Source organism: Crocuta crocuta, unplaced genomic scaffold (assembly GCF_008692635.1).
Source record: "Crocuta crocuta isolate KB4526 unplaced genomic scaffold, BGI_CrCroc_1.0 scaffold13, whole genome shotgun sequence".
NCBI lineage: Eukaryota > Metazoa > Chordata > Mammalia > Carnivora > Hyaenidae > Crocuta > Crocuta crocuta.
The window spans coordinates 3,532,559-3,551,490 of record NW_027530007.1 but is presented as its reverse complement, the minus strand read 5'-3'; the positions used below and the strand labels follow the sequence as shown (position 1 = coordinate 3,551,490).

The window sequence follows — 18,932 nt, the reverse complement described above, 5'->3', positions numbered from 1 at the left end:
CGCCCCCCCGCCCCTGCCAAAAACACAATTCACATGCTTGGGTGGTGGGGAACCAGGGTCAGGAAAAAAGGAGACCCCAAACCCAGGAAAGCTGCTCGACAGCCTCCACCCCAGTCTGAATGCCCACAGTGGGATGAGCTGGTACAAAATCCTGAAGGGGACGACTGAGGGACACACACACAGGGCCGCTGATGCACAGATGAAATGCCACATGTCACAAGGTCAGTCTTTTGTTTTTAAATATTTTTGAGAGAGACAGAAAGAGAATGAGCTGGGCAGGGGCAGAGAGAGAGGGAGACCGAGGATCAGAGAGGCAGGCTCCGTGTAGACAGCAAAGAGCCCAATGCGGGGCTCGAACCTGTGAACTGCAAGATCATGGCCTGAGCTAAAGTGGGAGGCTTAACCGACTGAGCCACCCAGGTGCCCCATGAGGTCAGTCTTTAAGGCAGAAGGAGCTATTCTTTTTGTGGCCCAGTAGAAAGGAAGGCAAGACATCTTTTTTAAAGATACAGCAAGGGGATATGAACCCAAACGCAACTTTTAAAAAGGGGCACTTCTACTACCCCTGCCCTGGGAGCGAGTGCCATGTTTGGTTAACCCTGGTTGACAAAGACCATTTTCTTTTCTTTTCTTTCCTTTTTTCTTTTCTAAATATTTTTATTTATTTCTAGGCAAGAGAGAGAGACAGCATGAGCAAGGGAGGGTTAGAAAGAGAGGGAGACACAGACTCTGAAATAGGCTCCAGGCTCTGAGCTGGCAGTCAGCACAGAGCCCGACGCGGGGCTTGAACCCACAAACCGCGAGATCATGACCTAAGCGAAAGTCAGATGCTCAACTGACTAAGCCACCCAGGTGCCCCATACAAAGACCATTTGCTTAAAGCAAGCATCCTAAGATAAAGTATCTTCACCTGGAATTACGGAAAAAAAAAATCCCTGAAAGCAGTGAGAGTGCCTAGGTCACACTGATCTTCTGGTGCTGGCCAGAGCACCACCTCACCTCATGGAAGGCTCACTGCTTTGTGAAAGGAGGAGCTGTGAGTGAGAGAGAGAGAGAGAGAGAGAGAGAGATTGATTCTGGGCTCCAGTGACCTGAGATCCATCTCAGTGACTTGGAAAGTCACTTATCTATACTGATCTTCTGGTGCTGGCTGGCTGGAGGGAACAAACTCGAACACCCCCTAGGGGATTAACAGACCTCTGCTCATACACAACTGATCTGACACTGGTCCTCCTATGAGAAAATACAAACAGAAGCAGGGCAAGTCATTGTCCTCCTTCAATACTTTGTCGGTGTGACATGCTCTATCAGTTCAAAAGGGCAGCTCCTGCAGTAAACTACAGCCTGATCCCAACGCTGGAGGGAAGGGTGCGAGACCCCAGAGACCCCTCCCACCTCCTCCTCTAGCTGAAGTCATTTTAGGGGCCAGTGGATGAGAAAGGCCTGGGATGTTAGGAGGAAATGTAAGCTACAGGAGAGAGAAGGAATCAAATATGGGAGAGAAAATCAGATGGGAAGGTGCTACCAGGGTCTCTGCCAAACCTCAGCCTGACTTGAAGGCTGTTAAAAAGCAGCCACCCTGACATCACTGTAGAGCGTTGACCAGTGACACACTATAGCCTCACGCAGTTACAGGGACTGGGGGTGAGGGGCACTGACACAGGCAAAGATCCAGGTACAACTTCTGACCCCCCAAAACTCAACAGTCTACTGCTGACCAGAAGCCTTACTGAGAACGTAAATGGGTGATTTACACGTATTGTAGGTGTTACACATATTATTTATTTACATCACCCTTACAATAAAGGAAACTAAAGAAAATGTTACTAAGAAAATCATGAGGAGAAAAAAATGTATTTATAGTACTGGACTATATCTATTAAAAAACACACATCTTATAAGTGCTTATAAGTCAAACTGTGCCATTTTAACCTGTGTTAAGGTCAAATATATTTCTATTTCTCAAATATGAATGTTTGGAAGAGTTTCAAATGGTTTTAAAAGATAGCATAACTCACAGATCACAACAGGGCAAGCCAGAGTTCAGTGAGGCCGTGATATTGGCCTAATGTCACATACCAGACAGAAAAATGCTCAAGAAAAGTCCAGGTTCCCAACCTTAACCTCCACTCCTGCACTGTGCTGTTCTCCTCAAATATGTGAGAAAATCAGAACATGAGAAACCTAATACTGAAATAAACATCAACTTTTTGTCAACACTTAAGAAATAATAGCTTTTTGGGGCACCTGGGTGGCTCAACTGGTTGGGTGTTGGACTCCTGATTTGGGCTCAGGTCATGATCTCACGGTTCATGGGCTGGAATCCTGTGTCGGGTTGCATGCTCATAGCGTGGAGCCTGCTTGACATTCTCTCTCTCCCTCTCCCTCTCCCCCTCTCTCTCAATAAACCTTAAAGGGAAAAAGAAAACAATAGCTTTTTGACAAGAAGAGTCCAGAACAGATTCTATTTTCTGAGTACCAGGGATCAAATGACCAAGCCAGAAGGACCATCCACCGCAGGTCTAAAATTAGTTCAGAAAGTGAAAAATATCAGTTTCAAAATTCAGCAAGATGAGAGAGCGACTAGAACTCTCCTACATCACTGGGGGGAATATAAAGTGGCTCACCCACTCTGTAAAACCTTGGTAGTTCTCACAAAGCTAAACAAACATGTACCATGTGACCCAGCAGTTGATCCCAGTCTTTGGTGTTTACCCAAAAGAATAAAAACAGATGCTCACACACAGACTTTTACACAAACGTTCACAGAAACTTTACTCTTCGTCACCCCCAAACTGGAAACTATCTCAATATCCCTCAACGGGAGAAGGGAGAAACACAGCACCGCGCACCCATTAACAGACACTACTTGGCAGTAAAAAGGCAGAAGCTACTGATCTATGCACAACATGGATCAATCTCAAAACATCACACTGAATATAAGCAGCCAGACACAAAAGGGTACAGGCTCTAGGGGTCTGTTCTGGAAAAGGCAAATCCACAATCACAAAACTCACTGAGTGGTTGCCCAGAATCTGGCGGACAAGAAGTAGGAAACCACCTATAAAAAAATACCAGGAAACCTTTCAGGGTGAAGAGAATGTCCTATAAACCCACTGCGGGCTTATGGTTGTCAGGCTCACTGAACGGTGCCCGCACTGTGCTTAAAGTGGGTGTACTTTGACGGGAAGTATGACGTGCATACCAATTGCACATCCACAAAGTTAACTTGAAAAAAAATCCAGGCCAGGTTTTATTAGCTGCCTCTCAAGCACTGTACCATCTACGAAGGGATTAAACACTGGAACGGAGCGAATCTAGGCGGATTAGAAACAGCATACTGGTGACTGCATGGGTGGCTAGGTCTTGAGCACAAACAAAAGAACATGTCGGGAAAAGCTCTGGTTCTACAAACAGGGAATGAGGCAGCTAGAGGCCTCCCCAGGACCGAAGTCAATTGAACTTTAATCAAACATGCATAGTGTGTGCTGCAGAGACCCGCTGCACGTAAATCCAGGGAACAAAAGCCGTTGCGGAAATCAATAGCTGGCTGAAACACTAACACAGGCGATCACTGATCAAAAGGCAGCTCCACAAAGGCGGCCTTGCAAATGAGCCTCCCGCCTCGGCTCGGTGGACACAGAGGCACAGCCGTGGCCATGGCCGGCCGGTGTGGACCGTTTTGTTCCTGGTGCTCTCCCCCACCTCGCGACAAGGCCTCGCAGCCTGCACTCCTCACGTCTCTGGGCTGTGACTGCACATGGCACGAGCGACTAAACTGGGTTAGTGCCTGGGCCAAAAAGGGAAAGAGAGGGGGCGACACCCTCTCCGGTCGACTGCATTATGGGCCTCGGCGCTCGCCAAGAGAAGCGCTCAGAGCCACCGGGCTATATTTAGTAGATTCTCTCTCTCCAGCTCTTCGCCTTTTCTTCCGTGTGTGAAAGGGGGCGGGGGCGGCGCTGGAGTTCCCCAACAGGTCACAAGCAAAAGGCCACTGGCAATAAGAGATTTGCTCCTGGATTTAGGCATGGCTTCCCTCCCAGGCGGGCTCTCTGCACAGCAGGTCTCCCCATACCAACCACTGGGGGGCGGGGGGCATTAGGTTTCTCTGATTTTCCATCCAAAAGAAAACATGGAGTGGGGAGTGCCAGGCACAGAAGGAAGAGGGAGGTCCGAGGTACTCCGTGCAGCGCTCTCTCTGGGTGGGTGGGGGCTGGGACGAGAGAGACAGAGTGTGTCAGGTTGACAAAAGGCTCCAGGCACCAGCAGACAGCTCAATCACAGCCACTCCTGTGATCCAGAAGCTTCCTGGGCTCCACCACTTGGTATCAGTAAGAGAATTGGTTCCTCCTCCACAGTCACCATTGTACGTCTGTGCCGCCTCATGTTAGACCTCGAGTCCATCAAGTTCACCCAGTGTAAAACGTCAGGGCACATTCCCTTCATGGCTCCACGTTCCGCAGCCCGGATGTCTGAACTGAAGCAGGAGTGGGGGGCACTGCGGTTGCCCACCACGTAATTACCGGCAGTCTTTAGGTAAAAGCTCATTTCAGGTAAGTTCTGCTGGTACGTCTGGGTGAACGACAGACTGGCGACGCGTGCCAGGCTCCAGAGTGAGCATCCCACCACCGCATGTGTGTGTGTAAGAGTAGAGGCGGGGTGGGGGCTGGAGGTGGGAGCTGACTGCCCTGCAGCAGGGGACAACCTGACCAGGTCTCCTTCCAGTCTGACCAGCAGGTCAATTTACCTGTAGTCACTTGGCTCTAGAACAATGCCCGTAGACAAGCTGCTATTTCATTCCTTCAGGAGCTGCAGCGCAAACGGAGGGGGACCTGTAACCTGTCTAGCCTCACATACATACACACGCACACACGCACGCGCGCACACACACACACACACACACGCACGCACGCACATGCTCTCATCTATTTTCTAAAGTAAGATAAACTACAGGTCTTCTAAGGGACCCTGGGGCAATGAAGGTGCAGAACACATGGTGGAGTGAGAAGGCACTGTAAGCACAGTGAGGGTCCAGGGCTCATCTGGGGGGCAGGTCTGCCCCGAACTGAGCACAGCAGCAAGCCCCCAGCTCCCTGTGTGCTCTCTCACCTCGGCCCAGCATTAAGCCAGGACACGAGGCCCCTGGGAGGCTGAGGTGGAGACACGAGAAATTAGTCAATTATTTTTGTCCAATGTTAGAAACATAAAGGTAGTAGGCCCAGGATCTAGTCCCAATTTTTGTGATTATAACATATTATTATTGCCACAACCAAACAGGCTTGACGCCCCGAGGTGAGGACAGTTGCACACAAACCACGGGGTACCTGCAGCCTGCCATCTACTGGTACTGCTTGGAAATGCCCCTCTTCTCTCACACTCCAATTCTGTGTCCAGAGCCCTATTCCTGTATCTTCCATTCTCGCAGTGTGTGGTTCTGTGGCCAGCTGGAAAAATGGTTAACACCTGCTGGCCTCAGGCAGCCCAAGGAAGGCCTTGATAAAGCAGTCCTTGGTAGGTGCACAGGAGGGGCAGCGAGGAAGAGAGGGAAGGAGGGAGGAGGAAGGGAAGAAGGGAGGAATCTACCTGGGTCCCTGAACCGTAGCCAGTGCTCAGGCAGCACCTCGGAATGTCCCCCGCCTCCCACGAACGCTTCCTCCCCTGGGGAGGGAGAGCCGCTGCTAACTTCCTCTTCTCCACCAAAGCCATCAACAGGCATCCTCTCGGGGCCAAGCACCACATACTCAACAAAGAGGGGCCGGAGGGGTGGGGAGGGGGCCTGGCAGTGCACACAGATAAAGGCAGGACAAACAGCTTCTCTCTGAAGCTGCCGTTCAAGCCCCTCCAGCCCGCCTGCCACTGTCTGCTGACGTGATGGGACAGGACCCTGCGAGGCAGGGCTGACAGATGCGTGTCTGCACACAACTGACACACCCCATTGCAGGGGTTGGAAGGTGAGCGTTTGGAAGTTATTTTAATTCTTTAGGATCCATTCTTCCCTGTTTCAATGCTAAATAAATACTTTAACATGACTACGAGAGAGAGTACACTTACACGAGCTCCACCCAATCAACGCCTTACCTGAAGCCTGCGTGCTAAAGCACAGTTGGCTACAATCAAGGTGTTTTGCTGCAAAAACTTTGTTTGAAGGATGTTGCCCTTCAGTTACATTCCGGTCCCTTCTTTGGTGATCCAGGTACAGAGGAGTAAAGAAACCCACCGCTTGCTGGATGGAATGGAGAGAAGTGAAGCCCACCCCCCCCCCGCCACCTTTTTTTTAAAGGTGCGTTTTTCCAGAGAGAAGTTCTAGCAAGCAATGACTAGTTACAAAACAAGGTCCCAGACACAGCAGGGGCAGGAGGGAGAAGGAAACACGGCACAAAGCTTCTTCTCCGACTTCATTCCCCAACCCAGGGCGCCGAGAGTGGTCAAGGCCGCCAGGGAGTGTGGCTCCGGCCACCATGTCTCCCCGGAAGCACGCTGACCGGCGCGCACTGACCCTGAGCTGAGGTTGGGCCTGCTGACACCCACGACCACCTCTGCCTGGGAGTCACAGCTGCATTTCTTGGCAAAAACTACTAATTCAAGGGCAGTGAAGCCAGTCAGTAAAATTTCCTGGCACAGACTCCCGAGCAAGTCATTTTTTCCTCTCACTCCCCGAGGATTCCAGGGCTGGAGCTGACAAGTGTTCCGAACATCTGAGGTGAGGAGTCGGGCACTGGGTGGAACCATCAGCTACGTGTAGGAGCAGCCACTTTACGAATCTCTTTCTAGCAGGCAACTGGTTGTCTTCCAGCGTCAGCTCTGGTAATTAAAGCAGTGCTCTCCTGGGCTCCTTTTTTTGTTAACCAACCGAATCCCCTAATCCCTGACGGAGCCCTGACACTGTCAGCCGGCTCTGCTGCTAATCGTTAAATACCAAGTCTGTGGTCTCAGAGTGCATCTGACGGCATGATGATCTGCTTGAAGGCACGCAGCAGCCACCGCCTTCTGCGTGCCAGAGGCTGGAAGGGCACCTATCGAACATGGCACGCAAGAGGAAGCCCGACGGTGAGGAGGCAGCCTATTTCTGGGCAAGGTGGTCTCCCCTACCCACCTCTGCTCCCCTTCCCAAGGCAAGGCGAAGGAAAGGGAGGAGAAAGAGGACTCTGGAAGTGCCTAGAGATCTCCTGGGTTTAACAGGTAGTAAGAGGCCACACTAAGATGCTCACGGAGATGTTCTGGAAACTGGCACTCCCCTAACCTCTCCTTAAAAAATCTTAGTTGAGCAGAATAAAGAATTAAGAAAAAAAAGATTACCGCTATTCATACATTGTGGAGGAAGTGAAACAGATATTTTGTGGTTTAGCCAAAATGGTGATGAAATTTCCTAAGCTCCATGTTGCTTTAGATGCTGACCTCAGCCACCTGTGGTCCCACACCTCCCCTCCAGTCAGATGTCCAGACTCGAGGTCCTGGGCAGGCCTGTCCTCTCCCACAGAGATGCTCAGTCTTCCCAAAGCCCAGCTCTGACCTTGCCACTTCGCTCTCCAAACCAGTGAAGGCTCCTCAAGGCCGACAGAACAAAGGCCCAGTTGCCTTGCTGCCTCTCCCACGGTCCGCAGGAGACCCCACAGCCAGTTTGCTGTCCCCTCAGTGCTTCCTTCCTGCTTGTGGGCTGCTGTCTCCTCGGAGTCTGGATCTGAGTCCTGACCACTCAGGGCTCAGTTCACCACAGATGCCATCTTCTCCCTGAAGCCTTCCCTCTCCTTCTCCCCAATCCCCCACGGTCATCATGATGTTTGCACACCTATACTTTTCCACACTTGTCTCTCTGCTGGTACACACAGGCTCTCCTTTGGACCATAACCATGAATGGGGGCGGGGGGCAGAGAAAGAGGGAGACAGAGAATCTCAGGCAGGCCCCACACTGTCAGCATGGGGCCCATTATGGGGCTCGAACCCATGAACCATGAGTTGAAACCAAGAGTGACCTGAGCTGAAACCAAGAGTCTGACGCTTAACTGAGCCCCAAAGTGGAACCATGAATAACCTAATGTCCCCAAGTCTATGCCTACTTCCTCTGCAAATACCCCACAAGTCTAGGACTGCATCTTGAATATCTTGAGTATTCAGGAAACATTTGATGGAATATTTCCTGAGCATTAAAATTTACCTGAAATTAACTCTAAAAAATTAACTTCTGAAAAATGGATACCAGACCACTGGCTTTTTGTTTTGTCAAGTAAGGTCATTAAAAATAACTGCTTCTTGATCTCACCATTATTTCATAAAAGAAATGACTTTTTAGCTCTAAAAAAGTAGAAAAGACAGACAATATCCAAATTAGAAGAGTTTCTTAATTTGATATCCAGGGTTATGAAAAATGGCTACATTGTTCTTATTTTTGTTTCATTTTCCATGGGCCAGTGATAACTTAATCCATGTGTATGTGGTGTTTGGAAGCACTGCTCTGAAAGTTGGGGCCATGGGCTGAAGGGAGGGTGGACTTAGGAATCCAATGCCACCACTTCCTCATTCAGCAGATTTACAAACCAACAATTACCTGTACCGGGCTTATGAAATCTACAATGATGAGAGCTAAGCACAATAAATGTTTTCCATACCTTAATATACACTTCATCTTCTAGGCTACCCTAATACATAAAATGCATTATCCTTGCTTTACAAATGAGACAACCGAGGCACAAGGAGACCAAGCCACGAGTCCAAGCTCATATAGCTTCAAATGGCAGCCCTGGGGGTCTGGTACCAGAGTCCTGTGTTCTTAACCAATCTGCTATGAACAAAGGGAAAATCAATGTATTTCTTAAAGCCAGAGGCTCAAATTTGGGTTATCCATCTAGGGAGTATCTTAAACCTCCTTCAACGGACCCTGAAGAGGAAGTTTAGGAAGAAAAGCAAACAAAGGCACTGTGCATCCCCGATAACAACAGGTGGTCAGCCTTCCCACCTCAGGGGGGAGCCACCGCCCAAGGTGGCACCCAAGAATTACAGAACCGCACCTGCCCGAAGCTGGGGTACTGGGTTCAGGAGAACATTTGGTTGGCACAGTGCACAACTGGAATCCCGTGCGAGCCTAGACAAATACGTTCTGCTTCCCACACCAGGAATAAGCCCCAAGGACTGTATCAGATAGACCCTGCAAGCCCACCACCACCACCACGGGCACCCCCTCACAGCCTGCTGGCTGCGTCTCACGCCATCCAAGGGCTTCCGCTATGGACGAAGCCCTCTGGCCTACTTTTGGCTCTCGGCTGTGCATGTCACAGAGACGTGCCAAGCCAGTGACCTTCACAGGCCTCTTGAGCTAAAAGCAAGAAGTCTGCTTTCTCTGAGGAAGGCCGAGAGTCTGATCAGGCAGGGTCCTTCAAAACCTGGCTTCTGAACTTGCTACAGAGCGTCTTTCCAAGTTACTTTCCGTGGGAAGCATCTATCAAAATGGCTCTGCAGTGTGCTCAAACCTGTGGGGACGACGCGCGGGCCACTGGGTGGTCTCCTGAACCTCTTCTTCGTGCCACCTCTCCAAGCAGCTCCACTAAAACACCTACCAGTCGAGCAACACATAGAAGATTCTTCCATTTAACCAAAAATAACAATAAAAAAGAGAAAACAGATTTGGAAACAACTTGTTTCAGGACAGGGTCATGGCCATCACGAATCGGTCTGAAGCCTAGCCTGAAGCCCACCCCGCGTGGGGCCTACGCCAGCCTGCGGCACACGAGCCTGGGCAGTGCCGATGCGGCAACGGGACTGGCCTTCTCTTACCACGGGACCCACACACAAGGGCCCACTCAGCATCTGCCATCTCTGGTCTTACGGAGCTGTTGAAGACCTAACGTTTTAAGGACAATAACGCCAACACCAAGAATCTCGTCTTCTCTGAGAAGTAGGGACCCCCAAGCCCCCAAGAATTCACTCACTGACATCAGTTTTCTTTCCTATAAGCTGAATACTTCATTATTTCCTGAATTCATTTTATCGGAGTTCAGCAACAGGGCCATCGGTTCTGTTACCACATCACCCTTCTTAATGTTTCCTCATTCTGTAACGAAACCACAGTTCTACCAGCAGAGGGGGAGAAGAGGAGAGAGGAAAAGAGAAAGCCATAAAACTGTTAAAAGCGCCATTCTCCGTGTCGTAAACATTTTTCTATTTATCGGCCTTTCATTATATGTGCAATCTTATTATCCCTGCACAGTATCAAAGTGACACCGGCAGGGTCACCCTATAAAATATACATCGGCAATGTAACATTTAATGACGGGAACAGGACAAAAGATGAAGGATGAGAGAGGGTGGCAGGCTGCAGGGCGTTTTGCAGGGATCATCAGTTATATCTGTGCATTTCCCGAGGTGATAACTGAATGACAGGGGCTGGAGGGAAATCCATTTTTGAGCTCAGAACGGACAGTTAGGAGAAAAATGTTTTTGTATTGGAAGCATGTAATGACTGCCAGGAAATGAGAACAGCTACTCTAGCAACATTGCTTCTTATATTTTATGGTTTTTATGGACGCACAGCAAATTATCAAGTACAATCCATTTCTGCAAGTTGAACTGTAAAATAAAGGACAAGACTTCCTCATTACAAAGAAAGGAGGGAAAAGGGTATTTAATTTTGTGATTGTATCACATTTGTTTAATAAAAAGAACAGAAGCGAAGATTACCCTTCAAAGCACAAAAGCACCATTACAGTTCTACGTCCCCCTTAGGTGCTGCTGTGAAACTGGTCCTCTCCTTCGCCTCAAGTTTGGGTTTAACCTAAAGCAAAGATCTCAGGGACCAAATCTGTGCTCTGCCGTTACCCACCTTCCACATGTGGCGAGCGACTGTCCCAGGGGTCTGTGGACAGAAGAGTTCCGGGAAGGTAGGGGTGGGGGGCGGCAGCTCCCTTTCATGAAGCCATTAAGGGGTGAGTTATGGGTCTCTCCCCTCCCCTCAAATCGCAGGCTGAAGCCCTGGCCCCCAGCACCTCAGAATGTGACTCTATTTGGAGATGGGGTCTTTGAAGAGGTGATCACGTTAACATGAGATCAGACGGTGCTCCTAACCCAGCATGACAGGTGTCCTTACAAGAAGAGGAAATCTGCAAACAGACGAGAACACAGAGAAGACACTGCGAGAAGACGCTATCTACAAGCCAAGGAAAGGGGGCCTCAGAAGAAACCAACGCTGCTGACACCATGATCGTGGACTTCCAGTCCCCAGAACTTGACATTTAGAATGAAGCTCTGTTGTTTAAGCCCCCCAGTCTGGGGTGCTCTGTCAGGGGGGCCCTAACAGACAAGCACACAGGCCAAGGACGGGGCTTCACGCACAGCCGTCAGGAAAGGAGGTGCAGGCCTGACGCCTGCTGGGCTTTGAGGAGAGCTGATGGAGCTGCCTGGCGGCAGGGAGGAGAGGAGTTTGCTCGGGGTTAAAGAACAGGTGCCAAAGAGGGGCAGCGGTCTGGGCAGTGGCAAAGTGACCGGCCACATAACGCTCTGGCCACCGCATGGGCACTTAGCCCCTCCGGGTAGGGGCCGAGGCTCCTGGCTGACTAGCAGCTCTCGATGGCAGATGTCCACCCCGGGCTTCCTCACAACGGCTGCGCATGTAGCACGCGGCCCACCTCCAGAACACCTCGCAGATGCCCGACGTGAGACAGCGGGCCCACCCGGAGGCATGCGGTGCGAAGGAAGGGGCCACAGAGTGGGACAAACAGGTGCCGGCAGCACACACAGGAAGAACCGCCTCAGACCTGTGACTTGTTTTTATTTTTTATTATTATTTTTTAATATTTTTATTTATTTCTAGGAGAGAGAGAGAGAGACAGCGTGAGCAGGGGAGGGTCAGAGAGAGAGGGAGACACAGACTCTGAAACAGGCTCCAGGCTCTGAGCTGGCAGCACAGAGCCCGACGCGGGGCCCGAACCCACGAACGGCGAGATCATGACCTAAGCGAAAGTCGGATGCTTAACCGACTAAGCCACCCAGGTGCCCCAGACCTGTGACTTGTTTTTAAACAGCTCAGCTCTTCTGGCCAGCTCCCACGGGACAGGGCCGGGCTCCGTCGGGCTCATGCCACCCCCAGCTCGGTGTTCCCCATGGAGCCACGGTGGGACGGGAGGGTGCGCAGTGTGCAGTTCAGGAACGAGTGAACGTGTGAGGCCCTGAGCACAGCAGCCTGGTGGGGCTGAGGTCTCCAGGAAGCCGACCTGGGTTACTCACAGGCACGTGCGCACCACAGTTTAGGAAACACGCACAGTTCGTGGAAACGACTTGCACCGCCCCCCCCTCCACCGGTCGCAGTGGGTGACACGGACTCCGCGGCTCCCTCCTCCCGGTCGGTACCTCGGTTGCCTCAAGGGCTCCTGGCAGAGGCCGGCCGGCTCCCCCGAGGAGGCCTGGGGGCTGCGGGTATGAGTGTGGAGCCTGCAAGGGCGTGCTCTCTGGGGGCTCTGTCGCAGACTCCGCAGCTCGGGGAGGCTGCACCTGCGGCAGCACACGCACACTGTGGACAGCTGCGCGCCACCTGGGCCGTGTCACGCACAGCCTGGACAAGCTGGCCAGGCCTCGGTCTCTGGAGCAAACTGCGGCAGGGGGAACTCTTGGGCCGCCCAGGACCCCTTCCCTCTAGCGCGGCGGGACGCAAGCAGTTACATAAAATGCCTTGTGCTGGCATCAAAGTCCTGCTGACTCTCGTTCTGGGGATGAACTACCAAGGTCATCATCACGGTGACCTGTCTCCCCACTCTATCTACCTTCTTCTCCCCTGGGCCGACATGTGGGACAGCAGGAAGCAGTAAGGCCAAGTTCCTCCAGCGGGGTACCCTGACCACCCCCAAGTGAATGCCGAATTGGTTTCAGACCTGAAGGTGTGCATTGTTCTCCGCATGGCCCATGTGTCATTAAAAAGACCACCCGTGAACATCAGCCTCCTCTGACACAAAGCAGCACAAAGGGAGGGGCGCTGACGGATGCGCTCCGCATTCTTAGCACTCCAACCTGAGACCCCCAGAAATGGCTCTAAAACGTCAACCAACTTTTCATTACTTCGGCAGCTTGAGTTTCCAGCTGCAGGAAGCCTGGGGCACCGGCCTCTACCCAGTACTGCTTCACCTCCCAAAGGAAGTCAAAACCCTTTGCGATGAAGGAGAACATGAAGGTAGAGATTCCTGTGAGGCGACTTCAGACCTGAGCCTGTGGCCAAAGAGCCCGGCTGCGGGGCCCAGGTCAGGGTGGAGAGCAGAGTCTCCACGGGGGTGTCCCCCAGGGGCCTGCCAGGAACAGGCTGCTCTGGTGTCTGCCGGGGCCGCTGCGGGCTCAGCCTGGGGGGAGCGGGACTGGCGGCTTTCCCACGTGTACCGCCCTGGGCTCCTGCAACACCTCTTCCCCACGCTGCCAGTTCATTCCATCAGCTAGTCTGCTGTGATCCTAGCCGTCTTAGGTCACCTGGTCTCCATGCCACCCATACACACCATCTTTTCTGACGGGGGAGTGTCTTTCCATGAAAACCATCTCTCTCGTAGCTGTGACCCTTTTATGGTTCACGTGTCACTGGATCTGGGAGAAGAGTAACTTAAGTCAATTACTCGATTCCCCACCTTCCCTTTTCCCCACTCTAAACTGCATGTGAACAGGGATGCGGTCACTCTAAAATCTGTATCCTCAGTAACAGTCAGCAGTGTTTGGAACAAAATAGGTGCTCAATAAATGCTCACTAATGTTTTTTAAATGTTTATTTATTCTGAGAGAGAGAAAGAGAGAGAGGAAGGGAGAGAACATGAGCAGGGGAGGGGCAGAGAGAGAAAGAGAAAGAGAATCCTAAGCAGGCTCTGGGCTGTCATCACAGTGCTCAACATGGGGCTCAAACCCACCATGAGATGGTAACCTGAGCTGAAACCTAGAGTCAGATACTTAACCAACAGAGCCACTCAGATGCCCCAAATGCTCACTGATTTGAACTGAGATGTGTCACAGCCATACACACATCAGAATTATACTTTACCAAAGAATATGCGGGGCGCCTGGGTGGCTTAGTCGGTTAAGCGTCCGACTTTCACTTGGGTCATGATCTCGCGGTTTGTGGTTTCGAGCCCCGCGTCGGGCTCTGTGCTGACTGCCAGCTCAGAGCCTGGAGCCTGTTTCAATCTGTGACTCCCTCTCTCTCTGACCCTCCCCTGCTCACGCTGTCTCTCTCTCTCTCCTAGAAATAAATAAAACATTAAAAAAAAAAAAAATATGCAAAACAAAAAAATGATCAAAGTCCACAAAAACTATATATTCTCAATTTTAGAAATAAGAAACTTAGTAATCTTTCAGTGAGGGTTTTCAAACGTGTCACAAACATGAGCATATGAGAAATTAGCAGTGAGGATTAAATTCCTCAAGATTATTAAGTACTGCTACAGGCACTGATGTATTCAAGTAAAAAACAAACAAAAAACATGACCCCAAAAGAGTCCCTCAATCCGTTTAACCTGTCAGGGAAACTCAAAAACGGAAATTATTTTCCTGTGCCAAGCGACAGGCCAATGTAAAAAGAGAGCAAGCGTCCGAGTGCGGCTTCACGCACACGCTGACAGACGCTCAGTCACTGCACCAGCATCGCCTGTGTGATGGGGGCACAGGCCTGGGCCTGATGCTGTCCCAGGGGTGGAGTCTTAACTTGAATTAACAAAGATATCCGACTCTGGTCCAGTCGAACACTTGGGCACTAAGATTATAACTTCCAGTGTTCAAAGGCTGGGTGTTTCCTTGCCTCGTGATGTGAGGACGGCTTGGGCCTGTGCTAAGCGCGTGGAGGAAGCTGGTCACGGGGCCCCTGCCTGTAGGGGATAAAATAGGCCCACGCTCAGTCCCGGAAGATGAGCACTGCGTGCCTTCAGGGCGCTCCAGCACGTACAGGGTTTCTAGAGGCAGACACCAAGTGGCTTCAGGATTGTGCTTACAAACTAGAAGTCCTGATTTGACTCTTAAGAAAACAAAACCAAAAGAGGTCAGCCGGCCGGGCTGTGGCCTGAAGCACCAGTGGTGACATGACTGCCCGTGGCTGCAGTGACCCCAGGTCCATTCTCTGCCCGCAAGTATCCCAATGTCCGCAGAAGTGGGCGGCACTCACAGTTCCCTCCAGGTGAATGAAATAATTCCCTTTCCATCTGACCCTTGACTTGGTCATCTTGCTCAGATGGTAAACATGTGCATGTGTGCGCCTGGACATATGTGTGATGGGGGGACAGGCTGCTGAGGAAGAAAAGAGGAAGTGAGCAACGAACAGCACTGTCCAGTCTTTCTCGTCTGGCGCTCCTTACCCGAACCACAGAACTCAGGACGAGAAAGGCAGCCACGGGCTGTGCCACTCGGACAGCTTACCTCACCCCTCTGGCCCTCTGTTTCTTCATTTAATTTAATTTAATTAATTAATTTATTTTAATGTTTTATTTATTTCTGAGAGAGAGACAGTGTGAGCAGGGGAGGGTCAGAGAGAGAGGGAAACACAGAATCTTAAACAGGGTCCAGGCTCTGAGTTGTCAGCACGGAGCCCGATGTGGGGCTCAAACCCACAAACCGTGAGATCATGACCTAAGCCCAAGTCGGACACTTAACCGACTGAACCACCCAGGTGCCCCTCTTCATTTTAGAAACAGAGAAAAACAACAGCACCCCGCTCACTGAGCTGTGACATTAAGAAGAGCCGATACACGTGACACGCTCAGTACAGGGGCTGGCAGAATGCAGAAGGCCCACAGATGCTGGTGTTTCTTATTATTGGACATGTGGCACCAGGACAGACCACAGCCCGCCAGTGGTGGCCGCAGCACGGCCTCTTTTGCCAGACTGGGGGTACTGCACCCCAGGCACAAAGAAAGCACAAAGTCCTAATCAGAAGAATGCAAACAAACTCAGTATTTCTAGAAATAGCAAATGCCTCAAACATTTTAAACTCAAAAAGCAGCATTGAGCCGAACTGGGTAAAAAGAGTACAATTACATTTAAGAAAAAACAAGTATCTGAACGGCCCACATGCTTACACTGGCCTCAGAGGGGAACTGGCTGTGTTTCTGCGTCAGCTACATCCACCCCTGGGAGTCGCAAGCACACAGTCATGCCCTGGGAATGCCCAAAACGTCGGCAGGGTGGCCAGACAGGACCCACATGTCCCAGGCCAGCTATGAACATCTTCTGCTACATACACATGCCTCTCATCCGTACCCATGAACCGGTGTTCGGCACAAATCAAAACACTACAGTGAGCTGGAACCCACTTGTGCAGTCTAGTAACGCAGCACAGAAGGCTTCTCCGCCTGCATCCCTATTCCTGGACGAGATCTCTCCAGCCCTCCACTGGCTACGTGTCCGTAGGAAGGCTGCCCGGCCTCTCCGAGACCCTGCCTCCTTCCGTGCGAGCCTGGCGGGGCTCCGCGGCAGCCCTCCCCTCGGCAGGGTTGTGGGCAGGATCAAAGTGCTAAATAGGGGCCCAACACATGTGCTCAATAAATGACCATGTTATTTTTATTCTGCTTCCATTTAGGAAAAGGATTAGAAACTCAAAACTAAGTTCAACTTGACAAACCATTTTAATTAACTGAATTAAAAAAAAAATCTCTCCAAGAATAGTCTCTGTAACTGACTTCCTTCCTCTCTCATGTCTCCCAAAACTACTGGCACTGACCACAGCCAGAGACTGCTATGGGGAATGTTAGGCATCACAAATGACAATGGTGTTTGGGGCAAGTTCACAGGATGAAGATAGCACAGATCAAAGAAATCAGCATTCTCCCTGAACATCCCCACGAGGACTACACAGACCTACCCGCCTGCCTCACTGAGGCAGCCTACGAAGTCGTCTCTGGCCCAGCTTCCACTCTTAGATAATGAGCAAGAGAAGGAGAACAGATAGTATCATTAAGCCTTTCAGCGGGAATGAAAACAACCAAGATGACGTACCTGCTAATCTTTAGCAGGCTACCTCGGGGTTTACCAGCTATCCCTACACTTCAATATAGAATTAGCTTTGATGGACAGATTGGAAAGGTTGAGTTTGGGGGACCTGCAACATCCCATTATTTAAGTTCATGACACCATAAACCCACTCTTAAAAGGCATCAAAGAACATATACTTATGTTAAAAATTATACCTAATTACAATGAACTCTGTTACTGAACTTTAAAAATATTCTCTTATGATAATGTGGAACATACTGGAGCGTCACAAACCCCAGACTGAAAATTACTGGCTTAGATCATGAACTCTTTAAGCAGAAAGAAAGTGCAGAAGACACCTCAGGAGTTTAAGCTACAGAGAATCTGCATTCCTGATGCTGAGCTGAGGATGGAAGAATGTCGTACAATTCACTACATCGCCCCAACACACCCCAGGGCCCAGGGACTCGGGGAGCCTGGGCTCCACAGTCCACTGTGTGCTTGTCCCTCTGCCACTCTGTGCTGTGTAGTCAGGGGGTGGGGTAAGCCCGACGTTTGTAAAGTTCACTCTGTCCCTGAGTTACACGTGGACATATATAGTTCTGTGTGGATGTGCACAGCAATTTCCCTCTCGAGCCACACTGTCGATGCGGTAATGTCTTCCCCACAGGGATGGCACCGTGACGCGCTGCGCTGGGGACACTGGGATGCTAAGAGCACCTACACCCCCACACGGTGTTAATAAGGAAGGTAGGCATCCTCCCCCGGGAACTCAAGCAATCGTTTCAACAGTAACTCACATATGGCAGCAAAGAGAGAGGCAAGCGTTAGCTGCTTAAGGCGAGAGCAGAGATGAGAGGTTGTATACTAACCCCAGATAAGAGGAAAATTGGCCGGATGAGTAGCACTTAAAAATTCTTGTCACATATGCTCTGGATCAAAGGCTCTGATGCCACAACCAGATGCTTTGAAAGGTGTTTCCCTTGCTCCTTCTGGCTACAGGAGACGGCACAGTTCTGTACGCTTTTACTCAATTGTTCCGGAAGGTAATTCCAGAGTGCCAATAAGGAAGTCCGGCTACATGTTTTTTAGTCCCATGACTTAAATTCTGAGACATCTCAGCTAAACTACATTTCACTCTTGTAGGCAGATGTGATCAGTGCCCCCCACAAAACCGAGGTGAACACCTGGCCATCAGCGTGCCGGTCGTGGGTGTGTTTCTCCACCGATGAAGTGACCACAATCACAATCCAGAAGGAAACCCAAAGCAGTCTCTGCCAAGTAAGCCTGTCTTGCACACACTGTCCTCCAGGGCCTGCTGCCGGAGGGTAGTCCTGCGCGGCTCCCGCTGCCGCAGCCACTGGGTCTCGGGTCCTCCCACCTTCCGTTCCCAGCAGTCCTTGGGCCAAGGCTGCTCTTCAGAAGCAGCACCAGGGGAAAACCTAGCTTCTGAGTTGTCCTAATTGCATTTTAAAATGCAACATGTTCACAGTCTAAAATCAAATCAAAATGGATCACACACATCAAGAGCTGAATGAAGAATACCAAGACCCCTGCCACAGCATGATCACCGAGTGACTTTATGATGCCTCACAGCCCCTCCCCCAGAGTCTCAGGCGCCTCCTGCCTCCTTGCCCCCCGTCTGGACAGAGGGTCAGGTCTGCTCGGCAAGTCTTGAGTACAGCGCATGCCCTGAGGAGTCGCCAACGATCCAGGAAGAGCTGGTCCAGTCCCTAAGACTCAGCAGTGGGGTAAGGTAAAGCAGCAGTTCTGGCCCCTGCCTTATGTTAATTCACAAAGGAAACACAGGAATTCCCTGGATGCCAAAAGGACCCTTAAGAATATCAGATAACGGTGTACTTCAAAACACCACGATACCAAACAAATCCAAGGCCTAAGAAGGCCTGATCAGCTAGCTGCATGGTGAGCTTTATCTCCTTAAGGAGGACTTCTACCTTCTACCCCTTCTCCCCCAACACACACACACACACACACACACACACACACACACACACACACACACACAC

At 50.8% G+C, this 18,932-nt stretch overlaps 1 protein-coding gene across 5 annotated transcripts in view; it reads right to left on the bottom strand.

Annotated features, from left to right (window-relative positions):
• The window catches only part of RERE (arginine-glutamic acid dipeptide repeats), a 439,014-nt gene that overhangs the window by 12,624 nt on the left and 407,458 nt on the right, over positions 1-18,932 (bottom strand). The window lies entirely within an intron of this gene.